Raw genomic sequence first — 14570 nt, 5'->3', positions numbered from 1 at the left:
ATGTGACATATACATTCACTGGAATATTAAAACTTAGAAAGGAAGGAAACTCTGACAACATGGATGGACCTTGAGGACATTATGCTAAATTGAAATAAGCCAGTCACGACAAGACAATTAATGTATCATTCCATTTATATGAGGTCCCTAGAGGAGTCAAATTAATAGAGATAAAAAGTGGAATGGTGATGGCCAGGGACTGGAGAGAGGGGGAAATGAAGAGCTATTTTTTAATGGGCATAGAGTTCTAGTTTTGCAAGATGAAAAAAGTTCTGAACATTTGTTGCACAACTTTGTGAATGCACTTAACACCACTTGAACTGTATTCTTAAAACTGGTTAATACGATTAAAAATATGAACATGGACTGCAAGGTCAAGAAAATTGGACTTCTTTCTGTAGGCAGTGGGCAGATGGCCACTGAAAGTGTGTAAAGAGAGAAATGACATAAGCAGATTTGTACTTTGGAATTATAGTCTAACCGACATGAAGAAGATGCATGGGGACTGGGAGGGGTAAGGAGACTGAAAATAACTAAGACTCTATCCAACACACATGAATTTTGAAATATTATGCTATGTGAAAGAGGTCAGTCACAAAAAAACACATATTACATGAGTCCATCTATGTGAAATGTCCAGATTAGGCAAATCTGGATTGATAGAAATTGTATTAGTGCTTGCCTAGGGCAAGGCGGATGGAGGGACTGAGAGGAGACAGAGTATGGGGTTTCTTTTTGGAGTGATGAAAATGGTCTAATATTGATTCTGGTGACATGTTGCATAACTCCGTGAATACAGAAAAGATTATTGAATTAGACATCTCAAATGGGTGAATTTTACCTTAATAAATAAATATATATATAGTATTTAATTTTCTCTCTCTCTCTTTCTCTCTTATATATATATAGTTCTTAAAGTTCTTTCACAGCATCTAATGTGTTTACTATCATAGATTTCTGATCAGAATGGGCTTATTGCAAAGCTCTCATCAGTGGGTCTTCCTGGGCCCCATGAAACTATAATCAAGGCATTAGGCTGAGATGCTATTTTCATTTTCATCCTACTGACTGTAAACTGAGATGTCTCACATTTGCAAACTCTCACTATTGGGCCTTTCTCAGGTAGCACAGGGTTCAATAAACCAAAGGATGGTTTGAAGACTGGATTCTGCATAAACGTATTATGGACAGGACACAATAGAAGTGGTAATATTTGCTCCTGGAAAGTCATGGAAACCATGGGATAGGGAGATTACCTGACTCTCCCCGCTTACTTACAACTTCCCACCTGTGAGGGCGTGGAGCTGGGGAACACTGAAGAAAAGAGAAGAGAATGAAGAAGGAAAAAGAAGAGTGTAGAGCATTATTGTGATTGCATTCAATCAAAGTTTATGGAGAAGAATAAACTTTAATAGAAGAAGATATCAGTGCTTCCTCCTACTGCAGGAGCCAAGGAAGATAGACCATTATTGATCGTGTAGAATCAGCCTAGGGAAAACTTCAACATTACCTGGGTGGGATTGTGACTAGAATCCCCCTTTCATATAAGAACTGTATTTCAGGGAAACACCTGAGAGAGATCAGGATTTAGAAGTTGGAAGCTACCTTGATGCTTTAACCTGTCATTTGCATCATGACCTCATAGCTTGTCACATATTCTCTTGTAAAAATGTGCATCTTCTAAGTGCCTGATACTTTGTGAAACTAGTAAAAAGAATAGTTAAACACTGACATTATTAAGTTGATCCAGAAAAGAAAAGTCGTGTCTGACAGGACTGTAGAATGTTGCTTTCTACAAATAATGAAGAAAAAATACTGTGGCTCTCTCTAAGGTAATAATTCAGTTGGCAAGAGCAAGCCTGAAGGAGTTTGGCAGTAGAATTTCCTTCTCAACATTCATTACCACCCCTTCAAATCTACATTGAGGTCCCAAGGGAAAAGTGGTGAGAATAATATGAAGTGCTTAGGGTTTTGTTGGCATTGGCTTTTGCAAGAAAAAAGTATTACTATTACAGAGAGAAAATTTTATCTCTATCACAATGAAACTGTGGTTTAAAAACAGATGCTTCTAGAAAGTCCTCCACTCCTCTCTTCACTCATGTGAATTCTTTATGAAAAAATCAAGCTCAAGGTGCTATTTCTCATGGAGCCCATCAGCCCTATCTGATCTTCACCTTCTCACAACAACTTAGTGTTTGCACTGAATTACCCAGCATTTGGTATATATCCTTTTCTAATGATGACTTTTCCATGTATCTCTTTCTGTTTTTCCACTGTAAGAGAATTTCTCTCTCTTTTTTTTTTTTTGTTTGTTTGTTTGTTTGCTTTTTGCGGTATGCGGGCCTCTCACTGTTGTGGCCTCTCCCGTTGCTGAGCACAGGCTCCGGACGCAGGCTCAGCGGCCATGGCTCACGGGCCCGGCCGCTCCGCGGCATGTGGGATCTTCCTGAACCGGGGCATGAACCCGCATCCCCTGCATCGGCAGGCAGACTCTCAACCACTGCGCCACCAGGGAAGCCCTCTCTTTGGTTTTGAAGTCTAGCTCACCAATGTGCAAGTCAGAGAACTAGAATCCTACGAGAGGAAAATGTGTGCATCCATTAATGTGTAGAAAAAGAAAGTATGATGTCATATTGTTCATTATTTCTGTTGAATTTCACCTCCATCTCAATGTCTTTATTAACCAGCTTTTGACCTTTTAGCTTAATCACATATTCTAGGTTCTGAGAATCAACTCTTAGACTCAAGAACATATGTGGCTTTTCAGTTTTATTTTTACCCTGACCACTTCCATGAAGTTTTCCTTTGAAGTCTTTCTCTATTCTGATTTTTCTTGGCTACTGTCTAACTTACGGGGCCCTGGTCTCTAGGCCAGTGTCAAGATTGGGTTAATTGACTTGTCTTTCTGGCCAAAACACCTTGATCTGCGGCAGGAAGACTTTTATTACATGTATAATCTTCATGCTGCCAGTCATAATTTTGAGCATATAACGGCAATTGAAAATATTTTCATTTAGTTAGGTGATTAAAATTCAATGAAGCAAACCAGGAAACCAAATAAACAGCTTTGTCTACTGGGCTTCAAAAGTAATTTTAATGGATTCCCATTCTTCTGATGAGTTGATTGAATTGATTGGTGACCCTGGCTGTGTGTAGACACAACCTAAATGAACCCAGGTACTTAGTGGATCATTGGTATGGAAAATCCTTTGTTGTCTCTTGATTATACACAAAGAACAAGCAGAGAACAATAGAACAATTGCGTACAATACTGCATCTACTACAGTAATTACATGCTGTCATGACTGATGCTGGTTTTCCAAGCCTCTGAGAGACTAGTTAAAAAGAATAAGCATTTCTTCAAACTTAATATATGACAAGAAGCAAGGTCTCTCTTCTCTGGAGAGCAGCTATTTCTTCTTTCTGTCACTTTCCTGCAAGCATTTTGTATTTCTTTGAAGTAGCAATTGTCATTGTTTGTTTTACACTTACTGACTTGATATAAAACAAGTGCTCAGCCAGGTATCCTAGCAACGCAGAGCCTTTTTTATTTCTCTCTGGTGCTTAGTTATTAAATGCTCTGGAGCCTTTTCTCAAGCTATTAAGGGACACATATGGCTCATCTAAGGCAACACACTTCATCTTGGTCTAACTTATTGGAAATCAAGATTCATTACCATGGATTATTCACCTCAAAAGGGACACTCTTGGCCCTGAATGATCTCAGGAGGCTGGGAATAACTCCAAAATGGTGTTAACCTAGACACCTTGAGGAAAGCAAGGCCGCAGATTAGAAAGGGATGATGTCTCCTTCTCCCATGGGGCTCTGCCTCTCATCACCTTGACAGCAGGCTGCACTCCCAGGCTGAAGGATGTAGGAGTCAGCCAAATTAAATGTGGTCCAGCTCTGTCACTAATAAGTCTTGTGATTTTCAACAGGTGATTAAGTTCAGGCTTATTCATGATTTAATCCAAGAGAAGGGGGTGTCAGTCATCTGAGGAGACTGAGTGGACTGCCTGGCACTCTGTGTATCCTCTGAGGTGTTGACCAAAATCCCAAGACAAAAACAGTCAATGGCAGAGGGCACTATCCACAGGACAAATGAATGTGTGAATCGAAAATGAAACAACGATAGCAACAGTTGGGGAAATGGGCTTGGGAAAGGAGCTTCTAGAAAGGCAGAGATCTCAGACTCCAGACAGAATGGTTCTTTCCTCAGTACCAGAGAAAAGCAGAAGTAGTCCTAGTCTTTGGAAGGGGGTGGAAGTGGGGTTGCTACTACTTGTGTGTGAGAGTCACTTGTGAAGTTTTCAGAAATTTTGCTAGCTTGTTTTTAAATCTGCCACTGTTAAAATTAAATTACATAAACTTACAATAAAAAAATATGTTAGAACACAACACCAAATGCTGACGAGGATGTGGAACAATGAAAACTCTTTCATTGCTGGTGGGAATGCAGAATAGTGCAGCCAAATTGGAAGGCAATTTAGTGGTTTCTTAGAAAACCAAACATACTCTTACCATAAAATCTAACAGTCACACTCTTTGCTATTTAACCGATGGAGCTGAGAACATATGGCCACACTCAAATCTGCACATGGATGTTTACAGCAGCTTTATTCATAATTGCCAAAATTTGGAAGCAATTAAGATGTTCTTCAGTAGGTAAATAAATAAATAAACTCTGGTGCATCTGGTGTTCAAAAGAAATGAGCTATCAAGCCATGAGAAGCCATGGAGGAATCTTAAATGCATATTACTAAATGAATGAAGCCAATCTGAAAAGGCTACATACTGTATGATTCCAATTATATGATGTTCTGGAAAAAACAAAACTGTGGAGACAATAAAAAGATCAGTGGTTTCCAGGGGTAAGAGGGGAGAGAGATAAATAAGCAGAGCACAGAGGATTCTTGGGGCAGTGAAAATACTCTATATGACATCATAATGATGAGTACATGTCATTATACATTTGTCCAGACCTATAGAATATACAACACCAAGAGTGAACCCAAAGATACTGTGGACTTTGGGTGATTATGATGTGTCAATGTAGGTTAATCCTTCGAAACAATTGTACCACACTGGTGCGGGTGTTGATAATAGTAGAAGCTGTGCCTATGTGTGAGGGCAGGGAGCAGATGGGAAACTTCTGTACTTTCCTTTCAATTTAGTTGTAAGCCTAAAACAGCTCTTAAAAAAAGTTAGAAAATGCATTTAAACAAAAGTAACAAATACTCAAACTCCTCAGTCCCTTATTATTTTATTATATTTCAATAATATCTAGGTATTGGTATTATTTACACTAGAAATTAGCAAATACTATAAATTAGAGCTTTGAGAGGAGAAAGCTGTATTGACTTTCAGAGCACTTTTTTTTTTTTTCCTGCGGTACGCGGGCCTCTCACTGCTGTGGCCTCTCCCGTTGCGGAGCACAGGTTCTGGAAGCGCAGGCTCAGCGCCATGGCTCACGGGCCCAGCCACTCCACGGCATGTGGGATCTTCCCGGACCGGGGCACGAACCAGCGTCCCCTGCATCGGCAGGCGGACTCTCAACCACTGCGCCACCAGGGAAGCCCCAGAGCACTTTTCATATATCCTGTGAGGCAGTCAGTGTGATGACCATCATCATCTTATCACTGTTGTAGATATTAAACATTTAAGTGACTTATTTGAATCATATCTTAAATGGCTGCATAGAGATGGAATCCTAAGTCTCCTGATTCCTAGTCCCCAAATATAACTTTTCCTTCTCACACTCCATTTATTTTTCTTTTCATAAGAGACCAGATAGTAGATCTTTGGTGATTTCATGTCACCCTTTAAGCTTGCTTAGCAGATCATTGTGTTATGTCTGAAACACACCTAATTCCCTGTTACTCTCTGGGCCATATATTCCACTTTCCTCAAAGGTAGTAATACTTCCCCTGTCTAGCTTACAGGTTTATTTTGAGAAAGAAGTGACAAATGGACAGGAAAGTACTTTGAAATAAGTATAGTGCTGTTAAAATTTTATGGAGTATTTTTTATTAGATGCTCTTAATTTGTATTATCATCTCCCAGTTATAATAATTACATTGCTAGTAAAAAGACACAAACGGTGTTTATTGCTGGGAGTTTAAAAGAGAAGTAATAAAGATGTTAAAAAAAAAGAGAGAAGTAAATTGGACACATGAAATTTCTGCCACATTCTCTCTTCACTCAACTGATTAGATTCATTTTACAGGTATAGTGAGTTTGTAGCTCAAGTTGAAGGAAGTGGTAAATGTAAAGAGAAAAAGTGGATGATTTGGAAGTTTTTACTAAATTTAAATAAGTAATTTAACTGAAGGTTATAACAGTAAGAGGCAGAAGAAATGAAAAGGAAGTTAAGCTGTGACCAATATGAAGGCAAATGTTTCTTAGCAATATAAATTGTTCTTTGGTGGGACGTTGTGTGGAGGAGTCCAGAAGCATTAAGTTGTGTGGTTAAGTTGTCTAGGGCTTGTGAAACTCAAAATTGACTTCCATTAATCTGGAATTCTGTAAGAGGAAGGAGTCAACTGTACTTAGAAGACAAAATTACACTAGGTGACTGGATTATCACATAAGGCTATTACAGATACAGGAGAGGAAAAATTTTCCTTCACCCTCTGAGCAATCCTGGCTGGATCTGAAAATCAAAGTGACAAAGACAGATTAACAAGAGAAAATCATACAAATTTATTTATGCTTTACATGACACAGGAGCTTTCAGAATAAAAGACCCAAAGATACAATTAGAACTGAGTATTTTTTTGCTAGGTTTAATGAAGAGTGGATAGCTGTGGAGGAATATAATAGCAAAAGACAATGAGGTAAGTGCAGTAAACTGGGGAAAATTTACCAAAGCCTGTTTGCATTCTTCTTAGCATCCCTTTGTTTTTGGAGATAAGAAAACTCCTCTCCCCTGAGTATAGGGAGGGCACCTCTCAAATAAGTGTTTTATGACCTGTTTCAGGGGAGAAGGGTAGGGAGGAAGTTCAGAGTGACCTCCTGCTTTTGCTGTTTTCTCAGACTCTTTCAGCTTAAATTCAGTATGCCAAGGTGCCATATTTTAGGATACTCTGTCCTGAGCCCCCTCACAGGCAAAAGTTGAAAAATGTAAATTTAAACAGAAAGAAAAATAAGCCTTAGTTCTGATATCTTTCACAAAATTATGGATTTGGAATTAAGGAGGGAAAAATCTCATTGATTTTTTTCAGCATCAAAGGAGAATTTTTACATTTCCTTACTGAGTTTTAATTTTTCTTGCTCCCCTTACTTTTATGTACATTACATGTGTATTTTTATTAATATCTGTAGCTTCATGTAACATTAGATACTAACAAAATTTTGGAACTCATGAATTAATTTTTAACCTCACATATAGGCAGTAGACATAGCTGAAGATATAATGGCCAAAATTTTTCCAGAATAGTAGAAGTCAACAAAATATATGTCCAAGAAGCTCAGAGAGTGCATCAAGATGAACATAAAAACAGACTCAAATATACACACACACATATCTATAAATGTCATAGCCAAGGGGCAAAAAGCAAAGATAAAGAGAAAATCTTCATTGTAGCCATGGGTGGGGAAAAAAAAGAAACAATGCATATAGAACAAAATTAAGAATTGCAGAAAACTTTCTGTCAGAAGAAAATAGAGGGAGTTACTTTTTTTATTCTGAAAGAAGGAAATAAAAACCTATCAACTCGGCATTCTAAATTGAGAAAAAAAAATCTTTTAGAAATGAAAATGAAATAATAAATTTCAGGCAAACAAAAGTTGAGAGAATTCAGGCTTAGCAGAACATTCTTCATGCAGAATGAATGTGATACTAGATGGAAATTTGCCTATACACAAAGAAATGAAGAGCACCAGTATGATAAAAAATAAGGGTTAATACACAAATTTAAATTTTCTATTGTTATGTGTAATGACTTTAAAGACTTTACAAAGCCAATTTAGTAATAATATATTGAGGATTTTTAATGTATTTAGAAGTAAAATGTATGACAAAAATAGCAAGGATAAAGGAAGATGTTAAATTATATATTTATATATATATAAAAGCATAGAGCAACCACTAAAAATAATTACAAAGCAAGTAAAATTCATAAGCCAATAGTGGAGATAAAATGAAGTTAATGATAAATTCTCAGTACAGGAGATGACCAGAAAATAGAGGAAAACTGAAACGGAACAGATGAGACAAATAGAAATAACTATCATGATGATAGATTTGAATCTAAGGATATCAATAATTACAATAGGTATAAATGATCTAAATATTCCAAACAAAATCAGAGATTGTCACATTTGACAAAGAAAGTGAGACCCTATTATATCCTCAAAGATTTTTAAGAATATAAAGGGATTGTGAGACAAAAAAAAAAAAAAAAAACCTCTTTGAGACCAGCTAATTTATTCTAATATACATATATTAATTATGTTTGGAAGGAAATGCAGATTCTGTAATTTTAATATATCGGATTTCTGGAATTTTAATATACTGTCCATAACAAAGTAAAATGAAATACTATAATTCCAAGATCTACAGTAAATCTTGGGATTGAGAATGGGAAAATATTAATGGTGCATGATATTAAGTGCCTGTCATCCAACCATATTAGAAGAGCACATGTTCAGCTTTTAATAATCTAGCCAAAGGGAAGGTAAAGCCACTTCTTTTATACATATAGACTCACGTATAGTTTTGGCCAACATACTGATGAACATTTTTCTAACAGAGAATACATAGACACCCAAGTTAGCACATGGGCACTGACATAAAATTAGCTAGAGGAATCCTTTTAATCATGATTATATAGTGATAACTGGACTGGAGAGGACTTCAAATCAAATGTCCTTGCCCAGATGATATATATATATATATAATATTTCAACTATCATCTGACTTCACCATCCTCAGCACATTCAACATCATTGTCCACACTCTTTCTGCAATAGTTCCTTTACTTGCTACAGTTAAGAAGCACTCTCCTGGTTTTTTGTCCTCTTTAAGGAGTGCTTCCTCTCAGTTTACTTTGGAGATTGACACCTTCTACCTCACACTAAATTTTGGCATAACTTAAATCTATCAGTTCACTCTATTCTCTCTTTCTAGCCAATAATACATTTTTATTGGATGGAGTAATGTATGAATGAGCATGTAAATGTCAGTTAGTTCCAAATTTTCCAGGGAATGAATCAATGTAATTTTTCTTGGGAGCTTTCTTTCTCTTTACAAAATTTATAATATATTTTATTTAACCCAATGTACCCAGAATACTATTTTTTTTTAATTTTATTTTATTGAAGTATGGTTGATTTATAATATTGTGTTAGTTTCTACTGTATAGCAAAGTGATTCAGAGATATATATCTATATCTATATCTATATCTATATATATATCTTATTTTTCACATTCTTTTCCATTATGGTTTATTACAGGATATTGAATGTAGTTCCCTGTGCTATACAGTAGGAATTGTTGTGGGAGCTTTCAATTTATAACTATGTTTGTTCCTTTCTTTGGCAAGCATTTATTGTTTTGTCTTATTTCATACTGAGGGTTGATATCAAATCTATTGCTTACAGATACTTATCATTCATGAACCTGTAATGGATACTGTATAGTTGTTTAATGGCTTTGATTTATTTTTCCATATAAAGTGCTAGACACTTTATATGTTTCTCATTAAATTCTCACCACAATCCTGTTAGATATGTATTACAGTCCCAAATTAAAGACGAATATGTAAGTTTCAGGGGCTAAGTCAGCTGCACAAAGCAAACCCATCTAGTTAATTTTGAAGCCAGCATTAATAGAGGGTTGGTGAGACCTTCAAGATGGCATAGGAATAAGATGCGGAGATCACCTTCCTCCCCACAAATACACCAGAAATACACCTACATGTGGAACAACTCCCACAGAACACATATGAATGCTGGCAGAAGACCTCACACTTCCCAAAAGGGTCTTGGTGCTCTGGCTGTGTGTCAGGCCTGTGCCTCTGAGGTGGGAGAGCCAAGTTCAGGACATTGGTTAACCAGAGACCTCCCAGCTCCACATAATACCAGATGAAGAAAGCTCTCCCAGTGAACTCCATCTCAATGCTAAGACCCAGCTCCACTCAAAGACCAGCAAGCTGCAGTGCTGGACACCCTATGCCAAACAACTAGCAAGACAGGAACACAACTTCATCCACTAGCAGAGAGGCTGCCTAAAATCATAATAAGGTCGCAGTCACATATAGGTTGACATCTTTAAAGAGTTCTTTCGTGTGTTTCTGAGAGAGTAAAACTAGGCTCAAGGGAAAGAGGTAGACAGAAAGCCTGAAGTTTAGTAGGGAAAAACTATCCTAAGAAATCCTTCTGTCTACTCATGTGCTGCTTGATTCAGTCTTTCAATGGTTTTCTACTTGAGGCAATAATTCAGGTCATTTATCTCTTTGATGCATTTCCAGATGAGTATATTAGATCTACATAGTCTACAGTCTAGAGGCCTAGGCAAGAGAATTATAATTATTATCTGCATATTTTTAGTATATGTTTTTGGCAGCAGCATATTTTAGTCAAAATATCATGGGCTTTAGTGTCCAAAATGATTTGAGTTTAAGTTCTAGTTCTGCCTTTTACTAACAGCACAATGTTGGTGATTTATTTAACCACTTGAGATTCATTTAAGTTTTCACATAAATTACTATATTCCATGGAGAGCACTAGATATACAAACATGAATCAGTTATGGTCCTTGTTTTCAAAAGTCCATGATGCAGTGAAAATGAAAGACATACAAATAGATTATTTTAATATAATAAAATTGTAAGATATGTGTAGGTATTAGGATGTCTTAGTGGCACAGAGTATGGGAAGAATTTTCTCTTAACTAAGACAATTTTATTAAGTGTAACCCTTAATTCACAGAATAATGATGTTCTCTACATATATTTTCTTTCAACAATATCTGGCATTTGACTCTTCAAGATTACAATATAAGTGTGTTTCATCCTTCAAAACGCAGATACAGTCCAATGTTCACCGTGAAACCTATGTGGTTTCTTCTTTCTGTATTTCTAACTCCTTTCTTCCAAAGCCGTTAACACCACACCAGCAGTAGCTCATGTGAATTTTATCTCTTATCCCTATGCTGCATTTGAACTTGTGTTCACTGCTTCATCTGTCTTTTCTCTACAATGAGATTAAAAGTTTCTAGAAAGCATAACCACACATGGAATTCATTTCATCTCCTTCCACTGTACAACATATAATTGGCCCAGGAGATGTTCATAATAATCAGACAGAAGATTGATAAGAAAATGGAAAACTCAAAAAACACTATACACCAACTAGATCTAACAGACTACTTATACTGAACACTCTACCAAACAACAGCAGAATACATTTTCTATTCAATAAACATAGACTATCCTCCAGGATAAACCTTATATTAGGGCACAAAACAAGTCTCAATAAATTTAAAACAATTGAAATGATAGAAAGTGACCTTTCAGATGACCATTAAATGAAGCTAGAAATCAATAACAAGTAAAATTGGAACATTTAAAAATATATGGAAATTAGCCAACACATTTTAAAACTACCCTACCAATGGGTCAAATAAGAAAGCACAAGAAAAGTTAGAAAATACTTAGAGAAGAATAAAAATGAAAACCCAATATACCCAAAGTTATGAGATGCAGTGACATCAGTGCTGAGGTAATTTATAGCTGTAAAACCTAAATTAATAAAGGATGTCTCAGATAAATAATCTAATTGTACAACTAAGGGAATAAAAAAGAAGAGCAAACTAGACCCAAAATGATTAGAAGAAAGAAAATTTGTACACCTAAAGGAATTAAAAAGAAGAGCAAACTAGACCCAAAATGATTAGAAGAAAGAAAATAATAAAAATTAGGGCAGAAGTAAAAAAAATAGACATTATAAAAGCAATAGAAAGAACTTAAAAGTAAAAATCTTGCTCTTTGAAAAACTCATCAGAATTGGCATTTAGCTAGATTGACTAAGAAAAATGAAAGAACATACCAAATAATTTATCAGATGGAGGCATTATTACCAACCTTACAGAAATAAAAAAGATTATAAGAGAATACTGTGAAAATTATATACCAACAAATTAGATAAACTAGATCAAATACATAAAGTCTTATAAATGCATACTTACCAAAACTGATTCAAGAACAAATAGGAAGTTGGAAGAGACCTATAAAAAGTAAAGAGATTGAACCTGTGATCAATTGCCTCTCAACAAAAAAATTCCAGGGCCAGTTGGCTTTGCTGGTGAATTCTACCAAACTTTTAAAGAAGAATTAACACTAATCCTTTTCAAACGCATAAAAAAAAAAAAAAAAAAAAAAAGGATAGAAGAGAACACTTCCTAACCCATTCTGTGAGGCCAATATCACCCTGATACAAAAGCAGAGAATGAAAGCACAAGAAAACTACTGATTAATATTACTGTTAAATATAGATGCAAAAATCCTCAATAAAATATTAGCAAACTGAATCCAGCAACATACTAAATCATTATACACCATGACTGAATTAGACTTATACCAGGAAAATGGTGTTTCGGTGTAAAAAAATCAATCCATGAAATGAAGTGGGGGGGGGGAAGCACATGATCCATTCAGTTGATGCATAAAAAGCATTTAACAAACTATAACACCATTTCATGATAAAATACACACACACACACGCACACACAGACATTGAAAACTAGAAATAGAATGAAACTTCCTCAGCATTATAGAGAACATTTATGAAGAACTCATATCTAAAATCATACTCAATGGTGAAAGACAGTGCTTTCTCTCTAAGATCAGAGAGAAGAAAAAGATGGCTGCTTTCATCACTGCTATTAGCATCACTATTTAACATTGCACGGAAATGGTGGTAGAAATGGAGATTTTGCATGGGCTCACATAGCCACTGTTGAGTGCTCAATCTGACACCAACAGAAACCAATGCTGATATGACACCGTCCCTGGGGTGATCAGTCAGGTACCTGGTGGCAGATTGATTACGCTGAACCACTTTCATTGTGGAAGGGACAGCATTTTGTTCTTATTGGAATAGACAATTACTCTGGATATGGACTTGCCTTCCTAGCACTCCATGCTTTCACCAAAACTACCACCCACAGACTTAAGTATGTCTTATGTACCACCATGATATTCCTTATAGCACTGCTTTGACTCAATGAACACACTTCACAGCAAAGGAAGTGCAGCAATGAGCCATTGGGCCCATGCTCATGGAATTCACTGATTTGATCATGTGCCCCACCATCCTGAAATAGTGGGCTTGTTAGAATGATGCAATGACAATTTGAAGACTTAGTTAAAATGTCAGATAGGTGGTAGTGTCTTGCAGGGATGGTGCAAGGCTCTCCAGAAAGCTGTATATGCTCTGAATCACCACAATTACAAGAGAACTCAGTTACAGAAGTGAGGACTGTAATTGTCATGAGGATTTTCTCTTCATTTTATTGTAACTCTATGTGTGTGTGTATATACATATATATCACACATCTATTGTATATATATATCAATGTTATATCAGAGCATTTAAGTTATGGGATATCAAGAATAGTAAACATCACTCAAGGACTTTACTTCCTCTTCTAGGGAATGGGTTAGTGCATGTTTGGTTGAATGCAGGATAGTCGTATCCTATTAGGCAGCATTATGACCTTGTTATCGTCTTTATTTGGAGGTTTAGTATGGTTTAAGGAGATGCATATTGGTGTCAAGTTGACAAGGGGTGGACTTGTAATTATTAATCATATGTATCAACTTGACTGGCCACAGTGTACCAGATTAAACATTATTTCTGGGTGCGGCTGTGAGAGAGATTAGCATTTGAATGAGATTAGCATTTGAATCAATGGACTCGGTAAAGTAGATGTCCTCCTCAGTGTGGATGAACATCATCCAGTCCATTGAGGAACACAGTAGAACAAAAGAAGGAGGACTTTGCCCCCTTTTTTTCTTGAGCTGAGACATCTCATCTTGTCTTCTCCTGCCCTTGGGCTTCTACTAAATTATACCATCTGCTTTCCTGGGTCTCCAGCTTACAGACAATTAACTGTGAGACTTCTCAGCCTCCATAAATGTGTGAACCAATTTCTCCTAATCTCTCTCTCTCTCTCTCTCTACCTCTCTCATACTCTCTCATATATATGTGTATATACACATACATACATACATCTTATTGTTTCTGCTTCTTTGGAGAACACTAATACTTTTAATCATTTTGTCTGAAATAATTATCACAACCTCTCCAATCTAATGCAGACAATATTTAAATTATGTGATCATGGTTTACAATTATACAACTTATTGGGAGACATTTGAACAAGATATAGGTCCTCAGATTACAAATATAATTGATGTTCTCTCTAAAGTGTGATTATCTGTAGATATTTTAAGCCTAAATATGTCAAACATACAAACCTTTAGAAAGCCAATAAAATTATGGTATACAGCAGTGGTATTTCCTCGAATGGCAGAAAAAAATAAAATTTAACTTACAGAAGAC

At 36.2% G+C, this 14570-nt stretch overlaps 1 pseudogene; it reads right to left on the bottom strand.

Moving 5' to 3' along the window:
- LOC136125938 (small ribosomal subunit protein mS31 pseudogene) overlaps positions 1-14570 on the bottom strand; it is an 86859-nt pseudogene that overhangs the window by 43487 nt on the left and 28802 nt on the right.

This window comes from Phocoena phocoena, chromosome 7 (assembly GCF_963924675.1).
Source record: "Phocoena phocoena chromosome 7, mPhoPho1.1, whole genome shotgun sequence".
NCBI lineage: Eukaryota > Metazoa > Chordata > Mammalia > Artiodactyla > Phocoenidae > Phocoena > Phocoena phocoena.
Note: the sequence above shows the minus strand (reverse complement) of the source record. Positions and strands in the feature narration are given on the sequence as shown.